The sequence below is a fragment of the Bos indicus genome, chromosome 16 (genome assembly GCF_029378745.1).
Source record: "Bos indicus isolate NIAB-ARS_2022 breed Sahiwal x Tharparkar chromosome 16, NIAB-ARS_B.indTharparkar_mat_pri_1.0, whole genome shotgun sequence".
In the NCBI taxonomy this organism is placed as follows: Eukaryota; Metazoa; Chordata; class Mammalia; order Artiodactyla; family Bovidae; genus Bos; species Bos indicus.
The window spans coordinates 50,905,639-50,917,222 of NC_091775.1; the positions used below are offsets into that span (position 1 = coordinate 50,905,639).

The following is an 11,584-nucleotide window of genomic DNA, read 5'->3' on the forward strand; positions in this document are numbered from 1 at the left end:
TGAAGCCAAAGTTCACAGGGCCTGTGAATTTCTTCCTCACCATGCAGGAGAAATAAGTCTTAGATCACAGCACAGGCACCCTAATTTGATTTCATTTTGGTTGTTTGGGGCTTTTTTGCTTATACATGTAGACAGAGTCTTCATGAAATTTTAAAGTATCTAACCACACAGACAGGTGGGCTACTCTGTGGTAACTGAAGGGATGACTCAGGGAAGGTTCACACAGGTCTGCAGGGCTGGCTCTGCCATAGGAGTGACCAGGGGTGGCACCGGGGTCCTGCCTCCAGGTCACCACCCTCCCGGGTTCCCAACGCTGTTCTTTCCACAAGACACGGGCTCCCATGTGCCAGCCTCACGCAATCCTCCCTCGGACCTTGAGGCCTCCACCAGCTTCCAGCGCTCCAGTGGTGACCCGCCTGGGATGACCGCCTGCTTCACAAGGGGTGCTCCCACCAGAGCCAGGAGGGAAGGGGGCCAAGGGTTACAGACAGTGTGAAATCTTCAGGTGCCGCCATAGGGTTCTGGGATCTGGGCTCCCAGGGGTCCAGCCCGGTGGGGACAGCACACATTTCCACCTGGACATGGGGAGGATGTGGTGGTAGCATTCTGCAGCAGACAGAGGGTGAAATCACACTGACTGGCCCCTGAATGCAGCTCTGCATCTGGAGGGAGGCACGCCTGGTGTCCCCCTCCCTGCAGAAGGCAGCCGCCTGTGCTTTGCTGAAGGGACAGCGCGTCCAAGAGGGCTGGATGGCTTCCCTTGAGCGAACTGAGCATTCCAACCCCGATGCCCATCAGGGGCCTGGAGCTCCAGGTCAGCAGCCTTCATGGGACCCCTCACTCCCCAGGCCTGACCTGACCATAGGCTCCCAGAATCTCCAGGCTCACAGCTGGCCATCCAAGCCAAACCCTGTGCACATTTATAGAAATGCACATGTTCATTTTCATAACAAAATACTTGCTAAATCTTAAGAGAAAAAATGTCTTTTATGTGGTTAAGATTTCAGCCAAGGCAGGTTATCAGATGTCAGACATCTGGGTAGACACTTTAACCCCAGATTGCCTCTAAAATAAACCCCCTCCTCTGTCCTGGCAAAGAGCACTCAGGGACGCCCCCCAGTCCAGTCTGTGCCAAGAGGGGTTGCTCAAGAAAGCCAAGTGCCACCCACACACTGACACGCACACAGCTGCTCACACACACACATATTCACATATATTACACAGGTGCTCACACATGTACACATTGACGCTGACACACACATCTCAACAACACTGACACACACATGCTTACACCTGTACATTAACGCAGTGACCACACACACCCCAACCATCCTGACACACGTGCGCACACCTGTACATTAGCACACTGACAGGCACACCCATGCTCACACATGTACATGACGCTGAAACACACCAACAATACTGACACTCTAGCACACACATGCACACTCACACTTGGACACACTCACACACAGCCTTTTTAGGGAGACACTGAAGAGAACTTTTCAATCAGCCGTGTCCATCTTCCCAGTCTGAAGGCTGAGGGCTGTGCTTGATGCTGATCTCATCTGTGAAAGCCCCCAGCCCGCAGAGCTCCCCAGGGGCCAAGGGGCACCCAGATGGGAGTGGACAACCCCACAGTTCAGGTTGAATTGCTCCAGTCAACTCCACCTTGGCCCAGGATCTCTCCAGATGGTGCTAAGGGTCAATCAAATGGGACACAGGCAGGACCACAATGGGGTTCCTGATGGGAGGACTTGTATGGAAATTTCATAGATGGGTTAATAACAAGCATGTAAGTATTGAATGGGTCACTTTCACTTTTAAAGGAAAGATGCATGAACATCAGACCTTGAGGGAAGGTCCGAAGTGGGTCTGTAACAGTGGTCTCAGCCCAGCATCAGGTAGAAAGTCTGCATTGAAGGGTGTGGCTGGGGGAGCCAAAACATGTGACCCTCGTCAAGGCAGAGAGAGGCCAGTGATGTTACAGGAGCTAAGTACAGCCACGTGTACACACAACGACATGTACGTGTGGCCGTGTGTACGTGTGCTGCGTGTGCATGTGGCCACATGTACGTGCACTACACGTACACGCAGGTGTTGTGCTCCCTGTGTCTCTGTCTCTCTCTCACCATCAAGCGCATTTCCTTTCTGGGGTTGAAATTGTGCCCCTACACAGAAGCCATGGTGCCCAAGGTGGTGTCCTGAGGGCCTGTGAAAGTGGGCATCCAGAGTGACAGGGTGCATCAGAGGCTGCGTCCAAACTGCAGGCCACAAGCCATCTCGTCCTCATGTCCCCCTATCACCCAAAGGCCCCATCCACTGCCCCCACGGCTCAGTGGCCCCAGGAGCCCCTGCCGGCCCAACCCGGCGCTCACAGCTGACCCAGCCCCAAGCCCCTAGGAGGAAGCCTGGGCTGGGCAAGGAGGGCCAGTGCCCGCTGGCGCTTTAATTGGCAACAGCCAGCAGACGCAGCCACATCTGCGGGTCATTTCAAAACAATAAATCAGGAACTTTCAAGACTGGCACCCCGCCAAGACTGAGAGAGGCTCGGACAACACCAATGGGAGAGCCGCAGCCCCGCGTCCAGGGTGGCTCGGCGACCGGTGGTGGCGGCACGAGCGGAAATGGATGAGCTTTGTCTCCAGTGAGACTTTGTGGTTAGCGTGGTGCTAGACATTTATAACGAAGGAATGTGCACTCGTGAGAGGAAGGGCCGCACAGAGGGGTGGCTGGGTTTGGAGGGACCCTTGGCTGTGAACACGGCACCCAGAGCAGCACCTGATCCAGAGGGCAGAGGTGAGGGGGCCCTCAGGGGTCAGCACGACAGACCTTTCTGATTCTGAATGAGGATACTGAGGCCAGCAAGGAGGTGACTTGCCCAAAGTCACTGGAAAGCCCCAAAACAGAATGAAGCCCCTGAGACACGTGGGCACGTGGCCCCACCCAGGGAGCCCAGACAGAGCATACCCTGGAGTGAGGGTCATGGGCCCACGGCCAGGCAGCATTTCTGGGCAGGCTGTTGTCCAGTGGGGGGGTCCCCACTGCCAGCAGTAACAGACTATCACACGAGAGTGAGGGCTCCCTGCCCAAACCCCCTCAAGCCCAGATCTCTCCTCCTTTGGGGTCGTCTTAAAATCTAACTGCTTCTGAAGGTCCGCTTTGGAGGAGACCCCTTTGAAATCATCATCACAGATCAGCTCCACTTAACCCCCAAGAGCTCTAGAGGGAAGCCCTGTCGACCAAGCCCATTTTACAGGTGAGGAAGCTGAGGTACCAAGAGTTTAAGTGATCTGCCAAAGGTTATTCCACCAAGTTCATGGCAGAGTGGGAATCCAACCAGGAGCCAGCCCTCCTCCTTCTCTGAAAGAAGGGAGATGGGATTAAAAATCAGAAGCTTGATTCAGAACTCCAACCACAGACCAGGAGGCAAACAAAGCTTGAGAGACTCAAGAATAAGAATTTACCTGCCCAAGAATACCATCCATCATGAATTGTAATATTGGGGAAAGATGCACTTGGAAGATTCAAGGGTGGGGGGTGGGGAGCAGATTGTAAACAGATTATCAGGAATAACATGGCATCAGACAATGGAGCAACACTTTCAAGGGAAGTAATTTCCAGTCTAGAATTCAGGATCCAGGCGAACACAAGATCAAGAGTGTTGTATGAATAGAAACAGTGTCAAAGATTAAAAGACTTTAAGAACTTACATCCCAGGAAACTTTTCTCAGAAAATTACTTGAGGATGTACTCCAGTAAATCAAGGGCATAAGCCAAAAAACAGATTCAATGGGATCCAAGAAATAGGGAATCCAAAACCAGAGAAAAGCAGAGAAATTCCCAGGGTGACAGTGAAAGCAAGTCCCAAGACAACCACTGCTCTGGTGGCCTTGAGACGAGGTGAGCAAAGTTGTTGATAGCACCTCTTTTCTTTTCCCAGATGTGTCCCAAGTAAAATAACCAAAGAGCAACCCAAACAGTAAGAAGAGAAACGAAGGAGGGATCCAAGAGGTCAACTCCAAGAAAAATAAATAAGTGAAACTCACAGAAAGGGGATATACATGGCCATTTTTTGAGAAATCTTACAGATACATGGTTAGCGAAAGCTGCATAGAGATATATGCAAATGAAAATACAAGGCAATTGCTAATACAGGCAAATTTAAACTTTGCTTAAGAAAGGAAATGAAATCATCGTTCTTTCCATGGCTTGGCTAAGAATATTGTCCACACATTCTTAAGAAAGTAAGCCCTGAAAACTGATGTAATAAAAAACTGGGGGGGAACTCAACTGACAGCTGTGTCTGAAGAGGGTTAAACCGTTATCTTCTGGCAGCACAAGATTGAAAGAGCTAGTTAAGTGGGACAAGGTATAAACATGCCATTTTAAAACATAAAGATAGGAGGTGCCAAGATGGCGGAGGAGTAGGACGGGGAAAACACTTTCTCCCCCACAAATTCATCAAAAGAGCATTTAAACATCGAGTAAATTCCACAAAACAACTTCTGAATGCCGGCAGAGGACATCAGGCACCCAGAAAAGCAACCCAACTCTTCGAAAGGAGGTAGGAAAAAATATTAAAGACAATAAAAGAGACAAAAGAGGGAGGGACGGAGTTCCGTCCCGGGAAGGGAGTCTTAAAAAGAGAGAAGTTTCCAAACACCAGGAAACCTTCTCACTGCCGAATCCGTGCCGAGCTTTGGAAGCACAGAGGGCAACATAACAGGGAGAAAAAATAAATAAACAATTAAAACTCACAGATTGCGAGCCCTACGGTAACTCCCCCAGCGGAGAAGCAGCGCAGACGCCTGCATCCGCCATTAGCAAGCGGGGGCTGGGCAGGGAGGCGCGGCGCGGGCTGCATCACTGAGAGTAAGAATCTGGCCTGAATACCCTAATTTGGGCTAGCAAACCAGACTGTGGGATATCTACCATGCGAAAAGCCAGCCCTAACCTAAGACACCGCCAGCACGCGCACGGAACAAAGGACTAAACAGAGATAGCCGGCTGCAGACCTTCCCCCTCCGGTGACAGGCAGCCAGAGCCGGAAGGGGGCAATCGCAGCCCCAGAGAGACATTATCTATAAAACTGGCTTCTTTGCTAACTAAAACTTATTGGGGGTCTGGACGGTCAACATCTGCCTGAGAAGGTGCGCCGGTTTTACACCCAGATAACCGAGTGGCGGGGAGGCGATAAGTCGCAGCATTGGCGCTCGCCAAACACCTCATCACCTGAGCTGCTCGGACCTGGGAAGAGCACAAAACGCAGGCCCAACTGAGTCTGCGCCTCTGAGGACTACCTGAGTGCCTGAACCTGAGCGGCTTGGACCTGGGAGGTGCATGCAACCCAGGGCCAGCCTCGGATTGTTCCCGGCGGAACAACCTAGAGCCTGAGCAGTGTGGGGAGGGAGGCTACACGCGCCGTGAGCGGGGGCAGACCCAGTGTGGCTGAGGCACTGCGAGCGCACGCCAGTGTCATTTGTTTGCAGCATCCCTCCCTCCCTCCCCACAGTGCGACTGAACAAAGAGAAGAAATACAGCTCCACCCACCAGAACACCGACACAAGCTTCCCTAACCAGGAAACCTTGACAAGCCACCTCTACATACCCACACACAGCGAGGAAACGCCACAATAAAGAGAACTCCACAAACTGCCAGAATACAGAAAGGACTCCCAAACTCAGCAATTTAAACAAGATGAAGAGACAGAGGAATACCCAGCAGATAAAGGAACAGGATAAATGCCCACCAAACCAAACAAAAGAGGAAGAGATAGGGAATCTACCTGATAAAGAATTCCAAATAATGATAGTGAAATTGATCCAAAATCTTGAAATTAAAATGGAATCACAGATAAATAGCCTGGAGACAAGGATTGAGAAGATGCAAGAAAGGTTTAACAAGGACCTAGAAGAAATAAAAAAGAGTCAATATATAATGAATAATGCAATAAATGAAATTAAAAACACTCTGGAGGCAACAAATAGTAGAATAACAGAGGCAGAAGATAGGATTAGTGAATTAGAAGATAGAATGGTAGAAATAAATGAATCAGAGAGGATAAAAGAAAAACGAATTAAAAGAAATGAGGACAATCTCAGAGACCTCCAGGACAATATTAAACGCTACAACATTCGAATCATAGGGGTTCCAGAAGAAGAAGACAAAAAGAAAGACCATGAGAAAATACTTGAGGAGATAATAGTTGAAAACTTCCCTAAAATGGGGAAGGAAATAATCACCCAAGTCCAAGAAACCCAGAGAGTCCCAAACAGGATAAACCCAAGGAGAAACACCCCAAGACACATATTAATCAAATTAACAAAGATCAAACACAAAGAACAAATATTAAAAGCAGCAAGGGAAAAACAACAAATAACACACAAGCGAATTCCCATAAGGATAACAGCTGATCTTTCAATAGAAACTCTTCAAGCCAGGAGGGAATGGCAAGACATACTTAAAATGATGAAAGAAAATAACCTACAGCCCAGATTATTGTACCCAGCAAGGATCTCATTCAAGTATGAAGGAGAAATCAAAAGCTTTTCAGACAAGCAAAAGCTGAGAGAATTTTGCACCACCAAACCAGCTCTCCAACAAATACTAAAAGATATTCTCTAGACAGGAAACACAAAAATGGTGTATAAACTCGAACCCAAAACAATAAAGTAAATGGCAACGGGATCATACTTATCAGTAATTACCTTAAACGTAAATGGGTTGAATGCCCCAACCAAAAGACAAAGACTGGCTGAATGGATACAAAAACAAGACCCCTACATATGTTGTCTACAAGAGACCCACCTCAAAACAAGGGACACATACAGACTGAAAGTGAAGGGCTGGAAAAAGATTTTCCATGCAAATAGGGACCAAAAGAAAGCAGGAGTCACAATACTCGTATCAGACAAATTAGACTTTAAAACAAAGGCTGTGAAAAGAGACAAAGAAGGTCACTATATAATGATCAAAGGATCAATCCAAGAAGAAGATATAACAATTATAAATATATATGCACCCAACATGGGAGCACCGCAGTATGTAAGACAAATGCTAACAAGTATGAAAGGAGAAATTAACAATAACACAATAATAGTGGGAGACTTTAATACCCCACTCACACCTATGGATAGATCAACTAAACAGAAAATTAACAAGGAAAAAAAAAAAAAAAAGAGGTGTGTAAGGCAACTGGAAATTTAAACATCACTGGATATTTGATGATATTAAGAATTTATTCTTAAAAAAAAAAAAAAAGAAACCAATATTCATTGCAATACTATTTACAATAGCCAAGAAATGAAAGCATGAATAAAGAAGATGTGGTACATGTATACAATGAAATATTACTCAACATTAAAAGGAGTGAAATAATGCCATTTGCAGCAACATGGATAGCCCTAAAGATGATCATACTAAGTGAACAAAGTCAGAGAAAGACAAATACATATGATATCACATATGTGAAATCTTAAAAAATGATATAAATGAACTTATTTACAAAACGGACAGACCCAAAGACATAGAAAACAAACTTATGGTTCCCAAAGAGGAAAGAGGGAGAGGGATAAATTAGGGATATTAGATTAATAGATACACTCCTATATATAAATCAGAAAAGCAACAAAGTCCTACTGTATAGCACAGGGAACTCTACTCAGTATTCTGTAATAACCTATAAGGGAAAGAATCTGAAAATAATATGTGTAACTGAATCATTTTGGTGTATACCTGAAACTAAAGAACACTGTGAATCAATTATATTTCAATTAAAAAAAATAAATTAAAAAAAAAGAATTATAAAATTTTGAAAATTAAAATGTTTTTTACATAAAAAAAATAAAACATAAAGATAAAAAAATAAATAAATAAAACATAAAGATAAATGCAGATAAAACTGTGAGGGAGCTGAAATGTCTGTTGTGGGGCAGCAGGAATCAGAGGGTTGATGAGAAGTATGGGGTCATCCACTCTCCCTACTAGCCTTATACTACATAAGTATATCATTTTGACAAAATATTTCCATGTACAATTCAGAAAGCCAACTGAAAAAAGAAGAAAGTAGGGGACTACAGGTCCATGCTCCTGAAGGGCCATCTGGGGTCCCCCGTGGTATGACCTTCTGGGTCATGACCCTCTGTGTCCCTAGGGCTGTTCCCACCCAGCTGGGGTCGTGTCCTCAGAAACACAGAGATGCTGGAAAGTAAGCAGATTTCCAGCCACAGTGTGTAGAATTGCTGCTGCCAGCACACCCACTTGATGCAAAGTCCAAGGTGGTAATCCAGGTCAGGCCATAGGGAGAGCTGGACAGACCATCCAAACAGCACCTGAAGGCCAGACTCCCGGGAACACAGTTGAGGTATGAGGCAAGACACCTGCATCTCCCAGGCCCACCTTCCTCTGAGCTGAGAAGGGACAGTGGATTTCAGATTTCAGTCCTGTATTTTCTACCCCCACCCTCTTTTCCCTCCTCTGCAGCCTCACCACCCCACATCCCCTTGCAAGAACAAGGGCCGCTGTCTGTTACTGAGTCGGTCAGTTTTGGCTCTGTAGTGAATTCCAGGAGAAGCTCCTCCCAGGACGCTGGGCCCAGCCAGCCAGCCCCTCTTCTTGTCCATTTCTGGAAGCCCCCAGCTCATGCCCACAGTAGGATGGATGGCTTGGGCCTGCTGTATGCCCATATGCACATTTTGGGTGGCTGAGGACAAGTGGGGGCACACAGGAAAACGTGTCACCCTCCAACCTTGCAGAGTAGACACAGCCAACATTTCTGCAACGTGTCCTTCCTTTTGCAAAACTCTCCCCCTGGGGTCTCCAGGGAAACAGCTGCACTTGCAGCGGGGCCTGGGTGTCATGAGAAGGGGGCCAAGATGAGAGGAACTATATCAGAACCCCATGCTGTTGGAGCCCCTGCAGGGGGCCTGGGGGGGTCATGGGAAGGGGGCCGATCCAAAAGGAACCACATCGGAACCCCACGCTGTTGGAGCTGACTTCAGGCAGGTGCAAAGTGAAGCCGGGCTTCAGGGGCAGAGCGTGGGCTCCGAGCTGAGCCTTTGAGTCTGATGTTCACAAGGCCCCTCCTGCCGCCCTGGGAGATGTGACCACTGGCTCCGGTGTTTCCAGCTCTTCCAGTCCCAGGGCCAGCATCCGTTTCTCACCTTCCTTAGCAAAGGGCTTCTCTACGTGGCCAGGCTCCCTGCTGAAGGGTGTGTGTGTGTGTGTGCATGCACTTGTGTGTGTGTGCCCAGGTGCACGCCTGCATGCAAGTGCATGCATGTGTGTGGGCGGTGCCCCTGAAAGTGCTAACTGAAGAGTCAGGAAAGGGGGCAGAAACGGTAAAATGAAAATACAGAGGATTGAGGGCCTTCCCAGGTGGTCTAGCGGTCAGGACTGTGTGCTCTCATGCAGGGGGCACAGGTTCAATCCCTGAAGGGAAACTAAGATCCCACACACTGTGTAGTGCAGCCAAAAAATAATTTTTTAAATATAGAGGATTGGTGTTCCTTTTCACCCTCAACAAAGCGCTAATGTCCACTGAAATCAGGGGGCAAGCCGGCACCGCCTGGATTCATGAGGCCCCTCGGAGGTTCTCTGCTCAGGTGTCTCCCTCAGAGCCCAAGGTCCTACCTCCCCACTCCAGCCAAATGTGGCCATCCAGCCAAGCGGGCTCTTTCTTCTGCATCCACGTCTCCTGACCTCGGGAATTTCAACTCTCTTAAACCAAACACAAGAGAAACACTCAGACTCAGGGGTCACGAGCCAAGTCCTGGAGACGCCCATCCTGTGACCCAGCACGAACCAGGAGGACACTGATGTCACCCCGGAGGCTGGGTCCTGTGGGTCTCTGCTCTGAGAGCTGAGGGTCCGAGGGACCGCAGGCAGAACTAGCACACAGGGTTGGCAAACGGCCTGCTTCCTGCAGCCACCTCATCCCCGAGCCAAGCTCTGCCCCACCCTGTGGGCTCAAGGGGCCCGCACTGTGCCCCTCCCGGGAAGGAGGCCGTGCTGCAGGAGCATTTCTGTGCAGGCCACATTCCAGTACTGCTCGCCTGGGCCTGGTGTTGAAAGACGGCACGAATGATAAATTAAATGAGAAGGAAGTCGCTGAGACCCCCATTCATAACCCAGAGTCCAAGGGCGCCGGCCCATGAATCTCCCCAGTGAGCCCTGCTTCTCTTATAAAGGTCCGATTCACGCAGGAGCCGGCCCTGTGGACCTGCCCAATTGGGAGTTAGCCCCAGTAACTGGGGGATGGAGGCTGGGGAACAGAAACTGGGGAACAGAAGCTGGGCGACAGAGGCTGGGATCAGAGGCTGGAGGATGGAGGCTGGGGGACAGAGACTAAGGATGGAAGCTGTGGACATACACACGTGTACTCACCTTTGTCCCATTGTTCCAAAATCGTTTTCCCTCTCCTGCTCACACCGCCTTCCTAGAGGTGCATGGTCCCCCCACAGGACCCCCAACCTCTCCTGGCCTCTCCGCCTCTCTGGAAGCCCTGGCCCAGGTGTACGGAGAATGGCTAATTGCAAAAACGTGTGACTGGGGCAGCTCCCCCCCCACCCCTGCTTGGCACATTTCCTAGGTAATGAATTCAAGTGAGTGGGAGATGCCAGCACGAAGCAAGGGGCCGGAAAGGGGAGGGGGCTTTGTCCCTTCCCAGACACGCTCCCCACCACTTAATCTTCCGCCCCGGTCAGTGCAGCCGCAGTTTTGCTCCTACCCCGAGACTGTGGCTGTGGCCCCCGGCCGCCCCCATCAGAGGTGCATACAGGTCACTGGGCACAAAAACCAGACAAGGAAACATCAGTGGACAAAGCAGTGAATCTGTCTTTCAACATAACTTATTCGATTCTGGAAGGATCTGGTCATTTCGGGGGTAAGGTGATCTAGTTTAGGGCTCCCCACTTGCCAACACCCCAGGGATGTCTGGAGCCCAGGGTGGTCCCAGACCATAGAGTGGTTCTGGAGGACCACTGGCTCTAGGCTCTGTCTTTGTTCCCTCGACCCCTTGGCAGTGAGATCTACCCCTGGCCAGTAGAGGTGCCCCCACACAGCCGTGGACTTGACCCTCTTTGCACCATCTACACGAGTCTCCCTCATCACTTCAGGCTTTCAGGACTCTGAGAAAGTCCCAGGCACATCAGCTCTGCCTCCCTCTGCCATCTGTCCTGCCTGCTCGGGCTAGGGGACTCAAGTGACTCCTCCAAGATGGGGGCCGCCCTGACCCAGGGTGCAAAGTGGCCTGGTGGAGGAGGGTCAGGGCTGAGTTCAAGGTTCTAGCTCCCAGGGTGCCCTGCACTCCCAGGTCAGGAGTGGAGGATGGGCCAGCACCACGTGGTCTTGTCACATGTTCCCCCAAATCCTCCACAGACAGAAAAGCCAAGAAAGTACCGCCTCAGTTTAGCTTGATTCTCCTGCCTCACCCAGTACATCTCCTTGGTCCTGTGTTCATGTCCTGCCCCCTAATTTGGGGAAGAAGGCTGGAGGTGGGGTCCCCATGGTAGGGTGTCATGATGTCACCCCCAATCCCACGAACACGTCTGGGTCTGTGAACAAAGTCTGGATGAGAAAGGT

At 49.6% G+C, this 11,584-nt stretch overlaps 1 long non-coding RNA gene across 1 annotated transcript; it reads left to right on the forward strand.

Annotated features, from left to right (window-relative positions):
* The first annotated feature begins 4,403 nt into the window (after positions 1–4,403).
* LOC139176407 (uncharacterized) lies at positions 4,404–7,812 on the forward strand. Its single transcript, XR_011560854.1, has 2 exons — positions 4,404–4,567; positions 5,516–7,812. It is a non-coding gene; the product is annotated as an uncharacterized lncRNA (long non-coding RNA).
* Positions 7,813–11,584: the final 3,772 nt, after the last annotated feature.